Genomic DNA, 12,363 nt, shown 5'->3' on the forward strand with positions numbered 1-12,363 from the left:
GAAGAGGGTCCTAAAAAAAAAAAAAAAAAATCAAGCCTAATGTCAATCGTAAGAAACTTAGGGATAATGTTAATGTAGCAATGGAGGATGCCTTGGGTTACAGTGAGTGAAGATTCCAAGAAAAAGCTTGAGATTATCGAGAGAAAATTTAATGACAATGATGAAGGTGGGCATCAGTCCAAGAAGGATCATGATTTGCTCATGGAATGTGTAGATGCAGTAAGTGCTCTTAAGGAAATTGATGGAGCTTTATTTGCAAAGGCAGCTAAACTAATACATGCATGATGATCCATTGTGATGTTTCTTAGATTTCCAAATAATAGGAAGATAAAATTTGTGCTCAACCTTTAAGCACTATCTCGTTAGTATAAAGTTTTTTCCCCTTAAATATGCATGTTTGAGTATTTAAACTCAATTTAGATCTTGTCATAAGTATACTTTTTTTTGGATTTTGTATCTGGATATGATTTAATATGAATAATAATGGTGATTGTGGTTGAATTTTTTTTATTTTTTTATTTTTTTTTATCATGTGCACTGATAATATTCTTTATGCTTGCTTATAACATTTATATGTAAAAATTTCAGATATTTATGGATTTCGACATTGAAGATATTTTATCGGATTTTGACAAGGAATATTTTTAACAAAAATATTGACAATTTATATTAACTTACAAAATAGCAGGTTCCTTAAAAAGAAACCCCGTTTGCAAAGAATTTCAAAGTTAACTGGCTACCAATATGTCCTAGACTTGTTTAACGGTCATCCAATGACATGTTATGATTTGATTCAAGTGACTCCATAGTTCTTTATTAGCTTGTGTGAAGAATTGAAAAAAAGGGAAAAGTTGAAAGATTCCAAAATTTATATAGATTCAAGAACTGGTTGCAATGTTTCTTCTTATTATTTCTCATAATTCAAGGCACAAACTAATAGCTGATAGATTTCAACACTCCTTAGAATCTACTCACCGCCATTTTCGTAAGGTTTTGTATGACGTTGCATCATTGTTGAAGCATTGGATTGTTCCTCCGGCATTTGATGAAACATCTCTAGAAACTAAAAATAACCCAAGATACTATCCAATTTTCGAGGTAATTTTTTGTATTAATTTTTAATTTTTACATTTTTTACGAGAATTTTTTTACATATTATCTATGTATTAATGCATATAGTATGTAGTTTGAATTTAATGATTTATTATAGAATTGCATAGGAGCTATTGATGGAACTCATGTATCAGCACGTGTGCAACAAGATGATCAAATTCTTTATCATGGAAAAGAAAAAAAGTCTACGATGAATGTAATGTGTGCTTGCTCATTTGACATGAAGTTTTACATTTGTGATGGATGGATCTGTTATCTAAATTATTGACTTATTTGAACACATAATACTAAGTGATTACAATCTATGCATGCAAGGGAGGTAATGTCCTTAATGATTTAGATAATACTAAGTGATTACAATCTATGCATAGATTGTAATCACTTAGTATTATGTGTTCAAATAAGTCAATAATTTAGATAATAAATAATTGACTTATTGAAACCTATTAAATAGTGATTATCTAATAGATCACATTTTTGAACTCACCATGTAATTTCTATTAATACATTCTTAAAGGATACATCAAAGTTACAATGATCTATATGAATACATCATGAACTTATATTCCTTTTGACACACTACAAGTATCTTACATATGCAACTTAATATGTCTAATTTGCTATGCAAACTTACACGTGTAATGCCCACTTATAATTGCTAACTAATTTAAATCAAGTTATTTTTCTCATAACTGCACTTACTATCCAAGCTATCATAACTGCACTTACTATCCAAGCTACGTAATAGTCAATCTCTACTGTTAATTAGCTAATGAACTTTAAATAATACATTAAGATATATATATATATATATATATATATATATATATATATATACATATATATATATATATATATATATATATACATATATATATATATATTGAAATCTATTAAACTATGGTTATCTAAATTGTTGACTTTCTTGAGCAAATAATACTACTTCCTCCGTTTTTTTATTATTGCACCATAGAAGTTGGGGACAAATATTTTGGTAGTGGAAAAAAATAAGAGAGAGAAAGGTAAAAATACAAAATTGCCCATGTGACATTGATATATTAAAAAGTAAGTGTGAAAAGGCAAGGGTATGTTGGGTATTTATAGTGTGAACACAAATAATTTTTTTCCTAAAGAGGAAATGGTGCAATATTTGTGAAACTTCCTAAATAGGCAAGTGGTGCAATAATAAAAGAACGGAGGAAGTATGTGATTACAATTCACGCATGCAAGAGAGGCTATGCTAAGCAAATTTTAATTTTAAGCAACTTATCCTAAATATGTATCTTGTAACTTCAAACACAAAATAATAATAGATCACAAAGTCTTATATGTGGTTGGCCACACGGTGTGGCCAGCCACTATAGGGGTTATTTTGCTAGTGTAATGGGGGTTACTTAATTAGTGTTAAAGGGGTTATTTCATCATTTTTATAGAGTTACTCGGTCAGTGTTATAGAGGTTACTTGATTGGTACTACAGGAGTTACCGAATCAATGTTATAGGGTTACATTAAGTGGTCACACGATGTGGCCAGCCGCACACAAAATGAGCTGATAATAGATAATCCAATATATATAGTGCTTCCTAATTAGCATCTTCGATTTGATTAACAACGTGGTTCGCGCAACGAACCAAATTAGTAACGTTGAAAAGTGAAATTAGCAAGGAACGACTAGTATACATGAATTTTGCCAAGCAACCTATCCAAACGGGTCATGAAAACTTGGGTGGGTATAATCTTAAACCCTACTTCTAAAACACTATCACTCCATTTCCAAAAGCCCCCTTAAACCCTTCCAATCTCTCTCCTCTTCTCCCTTCTTCTTCCTCCTCTGTACTCCATCCTCCGTAACCATGGCAGAGCTTCAGACGTTCCCCACAAAACCCCGCCTAAAACCCACCTCCAAAAAATCCAACAATTCCCCAGAATCCAAATTCTGGAAATCCTTCAAAACCCATGAAATCTCAGGCTTAGTTTCTTCAATTACCTCCATTGATTTCTCCCCTCAGTCTCCCCACCATTTCGCTGCTACATACGGTGCTTCCCTCTCTTTCTTCAACCCCCACCACCCCTTTTCACCTTCGGAGCCAATCAATACTATCCGCTCCTTTAAGGACACCTCCTACTCCGCCTCGTATCGTTCCGATAGCAAGCTCATTGCGGCTGGTTGCCAATCTGGAGTAATTCATGTTTTCGAGGCGAAAACCCGAAACGCTCTTCGTCAATTGAAGGGGCATTCCAGGCCTGTGAGGTTAGTTCAATACCCTAGAGTTGATCGTTTGCATTTGTTTTCTGGTGGTGATGATTCTGTTGTTAAGTATTGGGATGTTGCAACTGAAACTTCTTTGTGTAATTTTTTGGGTCATAAAGATTATGTTAGAAGCGGGTCTGCTTCTCCTGTTGATGATAATTTGTTTGTTACTGGGTCTTATGATCATACAGTTAGGGTTTGGGATGTTAGGGGTTCTAAACTAGGGTCATCTGCAATGGTTGTTAATCATGGAAAACCCGTCGAAGATGTTACATTTTTGCCTTCTGGTGGGTTGATTGCTACTGCTGGAGGAAATGTGGTCAAGATTTGGGATGTGATTGGAGGTGGGAAATGTGTGTATTCGATGGAGAGTCATAATAAGACTGTGACGTCGATTTGTGTTGGTAAGGTGGGTAAGGATAGTGGGGAGGAATCTGATCAATATCGTCTTTTGACCGTTGGGTTAGACGGGTATTTGAAGGTGCTAGATTACTCGAAGTTGAAGATTACGTTTTCTATGAGGTTTCCTGCGCCTCTGGTGTCGGTTGGGTTCTCCCCTGATGGTTCGACACGGATTATTGGAACCTCGAATGGGATTATATATATGGCAAAGAGGAAGAAGGAGAAAGTGGAAGAACGTAGTGTAGGAGATTTTGTTGGATTTCAGTATAGGGAGGGGCCGCGGAAGAGAGTGTTAAAGCCGTCGTTCTTTAGGTATTTTCATCGAGGGCAAAGTGAGAAGCCCAAAGGAGGTGAATATTTGGTATTAAGACCCAAGAAGGTTAAGTTGGCAGAGCATGACAAGCTATTGAAGAAGTTTAGGCACAACGATGCTTTTGTAGCCGTTCTTCAGAAGAAGAATCCAGAAAATGTGGTTGCTGTGATGGAAGAATTGGTAGCAAGAAAGAAGTTGTTCAGATGTGTGACAAATTTGGATGTTCAGGAGCTTGAACTGCTGTTGGTGTTCTTGCAGAAGTATACAACTCTTCCAAGGTATGCTGGTTTACTGATACCGTTTGCCAACAAGGTTATTCAAATGCGAGCTGAGGATATTCGAGGTTGTGATGGCCTTAAAGCTCAACTAAGGAATTTGAAGAGAACTATTCAAGAGGAGCTGCGGATACAACAGTCATTACTGGAGATTCAAGGAATTATATCCCCCTTGATGAGGATTGCTGGGAAGAGATAGTGCTTGTTGCCATAGTATTGCTTTCACAGCTGTATGTTAATTACCTCTTACCAGAAACCATACTTTTAGTGGAGGATATGATCTTTAGCACATTTTTACTTTTTATCACCATGTTTACATTTTGTAGAGGATAGAATCTTGAGCACATGTTTAGTAGTGGATAGAATCAAGTGCTGAAACTACATTTTGGATTCATGATCTCCTTTGTTCTTGGATATCTGCTCAAGTTAAAATTTTGGTTTCGAGAAGTCATATGTTCTTTTGTACTAGTGTTGCTCCAATTATTTTTGTTGCCTTGAAATGAGAAACTAAAAAAGTATTTTACTTTATTTGTTGATGGCACTCTTCTTGTGTTATATTCAAGTTTACATTATTGAACATTGCCTTCTTTTAGTCTAACACTTTAACCTGAACCACTATTATTTATTTATTTATCTATTTGTTTTAATGTTTGTGCACTAATCGCTTTGACACTTCTGCACTATCTTTGTGGTTTATATGGAAGATTTTTTTTTTTTTTTTTTTTTTTTTTTTTTTTTTTTTTTTTGTGTGGGGTCTTATTACATTTGTCTCGATGGATACTTTCAAAGCATCAACTTAATCTTTACTTGTTGGAATTAAATATATTAGTGGTCAGACTTGTGAAAGCTTTTAAAGCAAACTGACTAAACCAAAAACAAAAAAGAGTATTACCTATGCATTTGTCATTTGTTTTGTGTATGTGTGAAAGATTGGGAGCAACTCGATTTTGATTATATCAGCTGCATTTTTGAAGAGTAATCAAAGCTGTCAATTTAACATTTATTGCTTCACTGGGAGCATAAAATTTCATGTTTGTAAATAGTAAGAGGACATTTGTGGATTCTTTCTAAGTTTCTATTGTTTATTGTTTTATTTCTTGTACCTTCCCAAATCCCCTTCCTTCCTCCCTCCCTATATTTATATTCTTTTAAGTTATCAAGGATATTGTGTTTGTTTTTAGTGTTCTTGCAGCCAGGAGAAACAGAGGACAAAAAGCAATAATTGCCGCTTTCTGTAAAGCTAGCTATACTACAGCAGCGAGTCTTTATATATTTGGGATTTCGTTCTCTTAAAATGATTGTGTGCTGATATGTTTTGGACTGAATTGAAGCATGGTTTTAAATCTTGGATGCGGTCATGATCATGGTAACGGTTGTGGAACCACTTTTGTAGGCAATTTGGATGGTTTGCAGCGGTTGCAAGCTTGAACCTTAAAAAAGTTGTCAAGGTAAGCTCAAATAACATTACAGTGCAGTCACGAATCTCATGTTGCAGTCTAGATGTAACACCATGATTTGAAGTCCATGTGACCCAATGAGAATGAAAAGCAAATGTACTTTTTTGAAATATGGACAAACGGCAATTTAACTGATTTGCATATTCCAGTTTTACACGAGGAAGTAAAAAACTTTAGTAACTTTACAAATATCTCACTCTAGGATACCTGAATATTGTATATGAGTATGACCTTTGAGGTCCTTCATATTACAGAAAATTCATACTGAAGCTGTATGCATGTACAGCTTAGATGTATTTGCAACAATGTTTGCATGAGGAGCAATTGATGAAGTTGAGAAAAGTTATGCTAGTGGGCAAAGCTAAATTGGCTGTTTGGTTTTAACATACAGTGTTTGCACCTTTATAAAATGTTGGTGTCTTCAAAAGCTAGCTATTCATTGTAACCAATTGACCACGCCCAGGGTTGTGAAAATCAAATGCCAGTGCTTCAGTTTACCTTGAATATATCTACATGATTTTTATTTTACCTTCTTCTGGTGCCTGAAGTGAAGGGACTCTGACTACAGTATCTGGTATGAATAATTTACATTTTATTTTGTGCACTTCTGTATTGAGTTTCAGTGTTTGATGATTTCTTCTATGATCTTAGTGACCTTACCTTATGACTATTGCAATTTATCTTGAATACCACGATAAGGGGTAAAAATTCTAAAAGAAAGTCATGAAAAAGAGCGTGGGGGGTCTGATCAATTGTATTACCAAAAAAAAAAAACCCAATGCAACATGACTATTCAGCTTGAAAAATCTCTAATTGTCTCTTTCTTCCCTTTTTTTTCCTCATCATGTCATCTTCAAAATGAACCATAGATTATTATCACACACTTAGCTACTTACGTGTGCCATTATAGAACAATAAAAAAGATTCAATTAGTATTATTGTTTGGACTACAGAGCTGTGTTCATTGATGTCATGTGGCAGCAAACTTCATAATTTTACTCTTGGGACATAATTGTTAACTTCCAGCACCATGATTTTGTACTATCCTTCTTTCCTGCTTGAGTGTGAAACTCTTGTTTTTCAGGGATCATGCTGGTGGAAAAGATTAAAGAAGAGCTGGTTTATTGAATCAGGATTTTAGTGGTTTAGTTGATGATGTGAAAGGATGCACTGAGTTAACTCGTCAGGGTCTATTTCCAAGAAAAGGGAGGGTGGTGGACGAGTGCGCTTCTATCATTTTGCTGATGAGGATGATACTGAGGATTTTCGACCTGGGTACAATTTTGATTTTGATTCCTGAGAAAGGTTTGCTCTTAATTAATAATTTAAGGCTTGAATCTGACGATGATTTTGAGAATAACAGTTAGTAGTTTCATGCTTGAATTTGCTGTATAATAAGTTGCTGCCATATGTATTCCAAATAGTTTAATGGGCCAGGCTGGGCCATATGACCCATGCAGCCATGCCCCGATCCGGCCTGTTTAACAAACAAGTTGACCCTGACCTAGCCAGACCCTTTACCATCTTATCCAACCCTACCCTGACCAAGCCCGTTGAACAGGTCTAGAAAAGATCATGTTGGAAGAGGCTTTTAAAAGTCATAAAAGACTAATCAGAAGTTGGAGAGAGTGGAGATTGAGATAAGGGTAGGGGAGACAGAAAACAAATTTAGCTTGATGGATAATGAGTTGCATCCATTGATTCCTTTTATGTTTCCTTTGGTATTGAAAAATTATTTTAACCTCCAATTATCTCCATTCCTCTGTATTTCACTCAATTTATTTCATCTTTTCTCCTTTTCTTGTATGCTTTGATTATTATCACAGTAGCTATTCTTCCTTTGGTTCTATATTCTCCTGATGCTTGGAAGTTGCTGCTTCCCTTCTTATCGGGTTATCAGCTTCCCTTCTCTCGTCCATTAAAGCAGCTTCTGAGGTTTTTTTTTCTTTTTATTTATTTATTTATCGAATATCACTTTCACACTCTAGGGTTTAGTTTTACACTAATGTTAATTCAGTTATCAATTTATTCAATTTAGGGTTCTTTTAAGGTGAATTATTAAACTATTAGCTATTATTTATTTTACTTTCCCTTTTAGCCAATTTTGTTAGATGAGTTGTAATTGTGATGATTTTACTCATGCTCTGTAGTTGCACAACACATTTACTGTTGATTGTTTAAATGCTGTAAGTGCATATTAGATGCTTCTGTCCCTAGGATAACAGAATTACACAGGCTCATTATTAAGTATTTTGGGCAGGTTGAGAATTCATTGAGATTCATGTTATGTAGGAGGCTTAGAACTGCTGGAAATGGGGACAGAGCAAGCTAGTGGTGTGCCAAAGCATGGAATTGCCTCAAAATTCCTGCTGAAGCGCATCCTCTGCCTGGGGAACCGACTGCAATTGCATCCACCATTAGTTATCATGCTAAATTTTGTCCCTTTATCTCACCTGTCACGTGTGAGCCAGAGCAGGTTTTTTATGCCACTGCCGAGAGGGTTTGTGATCGTCTTATTCAGGTTCCAATTTTAATACCTAAGCTTTCATTTCATTGGTAGAAGGATCATTTTGTGACTGATTAAGGTTTCCTTTGCAATGAGTTTGAGTTCGTTATTTATAACGGATATGTTGAGCTGAACTTAAATGTAAAGTAAATATTGAAGTATCTTAGCAATTTGGAGTAGTGTTGCTAGCAGACATATAGTCGTTTGACCGATGTGTTTCTGTTTTCTTGAATCAATATTCAAAGTTGTAATCTTTTGAATATTTTAAGCTGTTAGGATTTAAATTAGAAATGGGTTGTAACACACTCCAATCCTTGGTCGTTGTGTAAAGTTAAGATTTACACGCTCTTGGTTCTTATTTGGGTGTCAGACTCCGGTGTTCGTACAATGTCGGTTTTTTGGGTATCTAACGTTGTTAATTGAGACGAAAGAAGAGTCCAACCATGTAAGTTTTTGTCCACTTAACAATTTTAAGCTTTCACTTTTCTGTTATGTACAAGTTTCTCGTTTATAAATTTTCCCTCCTAATTAAGTAAACACAATTATTTTTTTGATAATTTTAAGCTTTCAATTAGGTTCCAATCACTTTTCTGTTACTTTTGTATGATGCTCTCTGTCATCTCTTCTTTAATTTTATTTTCATCATGCATTTTGTGGCAATATTTCGGCATTTTTTTCTGGATTCTTTACTGAGAAAGCTAGTCTTGTTACTTTGTTAGGGATGTGGTTGGGGGCTCTAAAATATAATTTTAGAATTCTGGCTATTCTGATTTTGGTTGTTTTGTGTGGTAATCTTTGTTAAAGTCATGGAGGGCCCTGGGAACATATATTCTTGGTTTTGACTTTTGAATATTGTATATATGGCATTGTTTGTATGAAATGTGTTTTTAATTTGTGTTTTAGTGAGCCTTTTATTCTCATTAATAACCATCTATAGATCCATAAGCACTATCTAACATAGATTGGGCACAACACCAACTCAAAGCTAGATTATCTGCAATAGGCTCTTGCAGTATAAATAGTTTTGTGCTTATATCTTGTATTGTTTCTTTTATGTGATGTTTGTCAACTTCAATTTTTGAATAGTGGAAGGAATTGATTTCTTCACAAGCTTGCTTTGATGCATGCATAGCATTACCTTGAGTTTTATCTTTTCCTTTTCCTTGTATCCAGGAAATAAGCAGCAGCAGTGCCTCTTGCATTACAATCCTGATTCCTGATTGAAGGAAATGGTTCTCTCAACTTTGGGAGATTGCAGGGCTGTTCTTCATAGAGGCGTAGTGACTCAGGGTTTCACAAAAAGCTTTAGAGCCGAGATGGAGAGTGCTTGGATCTTGTAACCTTTTTCTTTAGATTTCTATCTGATTTTCATGCACTGATAAATACCTTATTATTCACTGGGTTTACTTTCTCCTCTTTTAACTCATTTTGTAGAATGCAATACTATACTAAGTCACAATTTTGAAATTAGAATCATGACGTTTCATTTCTTTGGTTGTTGTTGAACGCTTTTGAAATGTATTACTGAGATGTGCAGATATTCTTAATGACTGTTACATTGGAGACATTACAGGAGGAGTATGTCTTAAATGGATTTTCCGGCAAAGGATATTGGGTCACTTTGTTTTCAATCGAGTTTCTGATTGATGGGAGTACACTCAGTCTTATGGCTTCAGATGAATAGAAATTGTTTAGGTTAGCACTTTTCTATGTCTTTTAAAATCTACTTAATCTTTTTTTTTTTTCAATAGTTGCAACACTTCTCTTTTCACACTTGTCAATGCATGTTTTCAATCGCTTATATCTTTAATTAACAATATTTAAAAATTATAAACATTTGATATTACTGTTGTATAAATCAATACGAATCTAACAAGATTCCACATGACTTAATAAAACAAAATAACTGAAAAAGAGAAAGGGACAACCACTTTGTACAATCATATTCCCTCCCTAAAATTTCTTCACCAAAAAAAAAAAAATATCCCCTCCCTAAAATTTCACCAACAACCACAATGAAACTATGGCAGGAAAAAATTCCCAAATTTTCCCCAATTTTTTCCCTCTGAAATTTTGTTGAAATAATTAATGGAGTTCCCTCCCCTATTCCCCCACCTCAAAGCAAGAGAAATGCACTCCCCTCAAAAAAAGCAAGAGAAATGCACAAAACAGTAAATTGAAGCTCCAAAGTGTTGAAAAGGCCCCAAATTTGAGAGAAGCCCTTATTTTGCAAGTAATTAATTCCCGGAAATTGATTGAGCTGCAGCTTTGGATATGAAAATAGAAGAAGTTTTGGTGAAGAATTGTAGGTGGTAGGTGCGATTAGCGGAATGGATTATGGTAATTCGGGGTATAAAGACCGTAAGATGATTGAGGTAAGTTATGATTTTGGTTTGTTTTATTTTGTACCCAAAAAATTAAATTGGTTTCTTGAAGTTGAGAATTGGAATTTGAGAATTATTTGAGAAATTGAACTATATATTTTAGTTCCATATTTATGAAATGGGTTTCCTAATGTTGAGAATTGAAATTTGAGAGTCGAATTTGTTTGAGAAAATGAACATTATGGTGACATTTGTTTCTTCTTGAGTATGCGTGAACAAGTATAGTTGTCAGTATGTGATTAATTTGTATTTGATTTGTAGTTACTTATCTTCTAGTTATGCAACAATAAACAATTCAGAACATACCATCATGTATGAATACAAGTGTTGCTGGTACACATTATCATACCGAAGATAAAATTATCAACGTTAATGTTTGTATACCATCTACATGGTTAATGGTACGTACTGGTAATAACAACAACCATACATGAAATACTAGTTAGTACTTGTGAACTATAAATGGGTAAAAGGTAAATGAACTACTTACATAGGAGGAAATATCTATTCTCTGTTGTTTCATAACTTGTGATGATCCTGTTGTGGTGTTCTGTCCTTGGTTTGTTTTTATTATGATTAGGGAAGACTACGTTTTGATTTATTTTTTGTTTGGTTTGGTTAGGAGTGTAATGTTGTGAACCACAACCAGGGTATGGAGGGGAGCAGATACGTAAGTTGTAGCTCAGATAGTTGTGATGAAAGTGAACATTTTGATTTGAGTGATGATTTGTAGGGTGGTTTTGACTTGAATAAGGACCCTCCTGTTGAATGTACCATTACCATGAACAAATGTAGTGTGGATTTACATAAAGCAGGCTTAGAGAGTTCAAGTATATGAGTAGAGGCAACCGTAGTACCCTAGAAGTAGGAATGGAGTTTAGTAATTGGGATGACATAAATAATTATTATCGTAGTTACGGGAAGCAAGAGGGGTTTGGTGTTGTGTGTATAGGTTCTGGAAAGACAAGATCATATAGCACTTATGTTTGGAAGTGTGAATGTTATGGAATGACATCATACATGAGGAGGGTTAATGCAAAGAGGGTTGTGGTTTATGATGAGCCATATGTGAAGAAGAAGAGTAAAAAATGCAAATGCCAGTTATGATGCATGGGCAAGGCAATAATGAAAGTGGGTGGCAGATCAAGAAAGTAGTTAATGAGCACAATCACACAGCGAGTCCTCGAGTTGTCAAGACACATTGCAATGTATAGGAAGGAAAAAATTACTAAGCATTTGGAGCATAGGATTGAAACTAACCATGCATCTGGCGCCCTGGTAGGACATATATTCAACAACTTGGCGGGCCAAAGACATGGTGTTGAGAATGTGGGATTCACGAAAAAAAAGATATTTATAATTTGGTGAATAGAAAGAGGAGATTGATGTTAAAAAATGGTGATGCCGCGGCTATGGTGGAGTATTTTATCTGCGGATAAACAAATTTTTTTTCACATGCATCGCCTTGATGAAAAGGGGTGATTGAAAGATATCATGTGGGTTGATGCCCGGAGTAGGGAGGCGTTTTAGTATTTTGGAGATGTTGTCTGCTTCGATTCGACATACTTGATAAACCCGTATGAGCTCCCTTTTTCGAACTTTGTTGGGGTCAATCACCAGACAATCCTAGCTTTGGTTTCCCATGAGAATGCTGAGACGTTT

General features: G+C 35.0%; 1 long non-coding RNA gene and 1 pseudogene across 2 annotated transcripts; both read left to right on the forward strand.

Annotated features, from left to right (window-relative positions):
• Positions 1-2,875: 2,875 nt before the first annotated feature.
• Positions 2,876-4,890, forward strand: LOC145555906 (protein SLOW WALKER 1 pseudogene; annotated as a pseudogene).
• Positions 4,891-7,456: 2,566 nt separating this feature from the next.
• On the forward strand, positions 7,457-9,887 carry LOC145555907 (uncharacterized). Of its 2 annotated transcripts, XR_014091615.1 has the most exons (4): positions 7,457-7,746; positions 8,072-8,332; positions 8,688-8,762; positions 9,491-9,887. It is a non-coding gene; the product is annotated as an uncharacterized LOC145555907 (long non-coding RNA). The 2 variants fall into 2 exon arrangements; XR_014091614.1 differs by lacking the exon at positions 8,688-8,762.
• The last annotated feature ends 2,476 nt before the right edge of the window (positions 9,888-12,363 follow it).

This window comes from Chenopodium album, chromosome 8 (assembly GCF_948465745.1).
Source record: "Chenopodium album chromosome 8, dcCheAlbu1.1, whole genome shotgun sequence".
NCBI lineage: Eukaryota > Viridiplantae > Streptophyta > Magnoliopsida > Caryophyllales > Amaranthaceae > Chenopodium > Chenopodium album.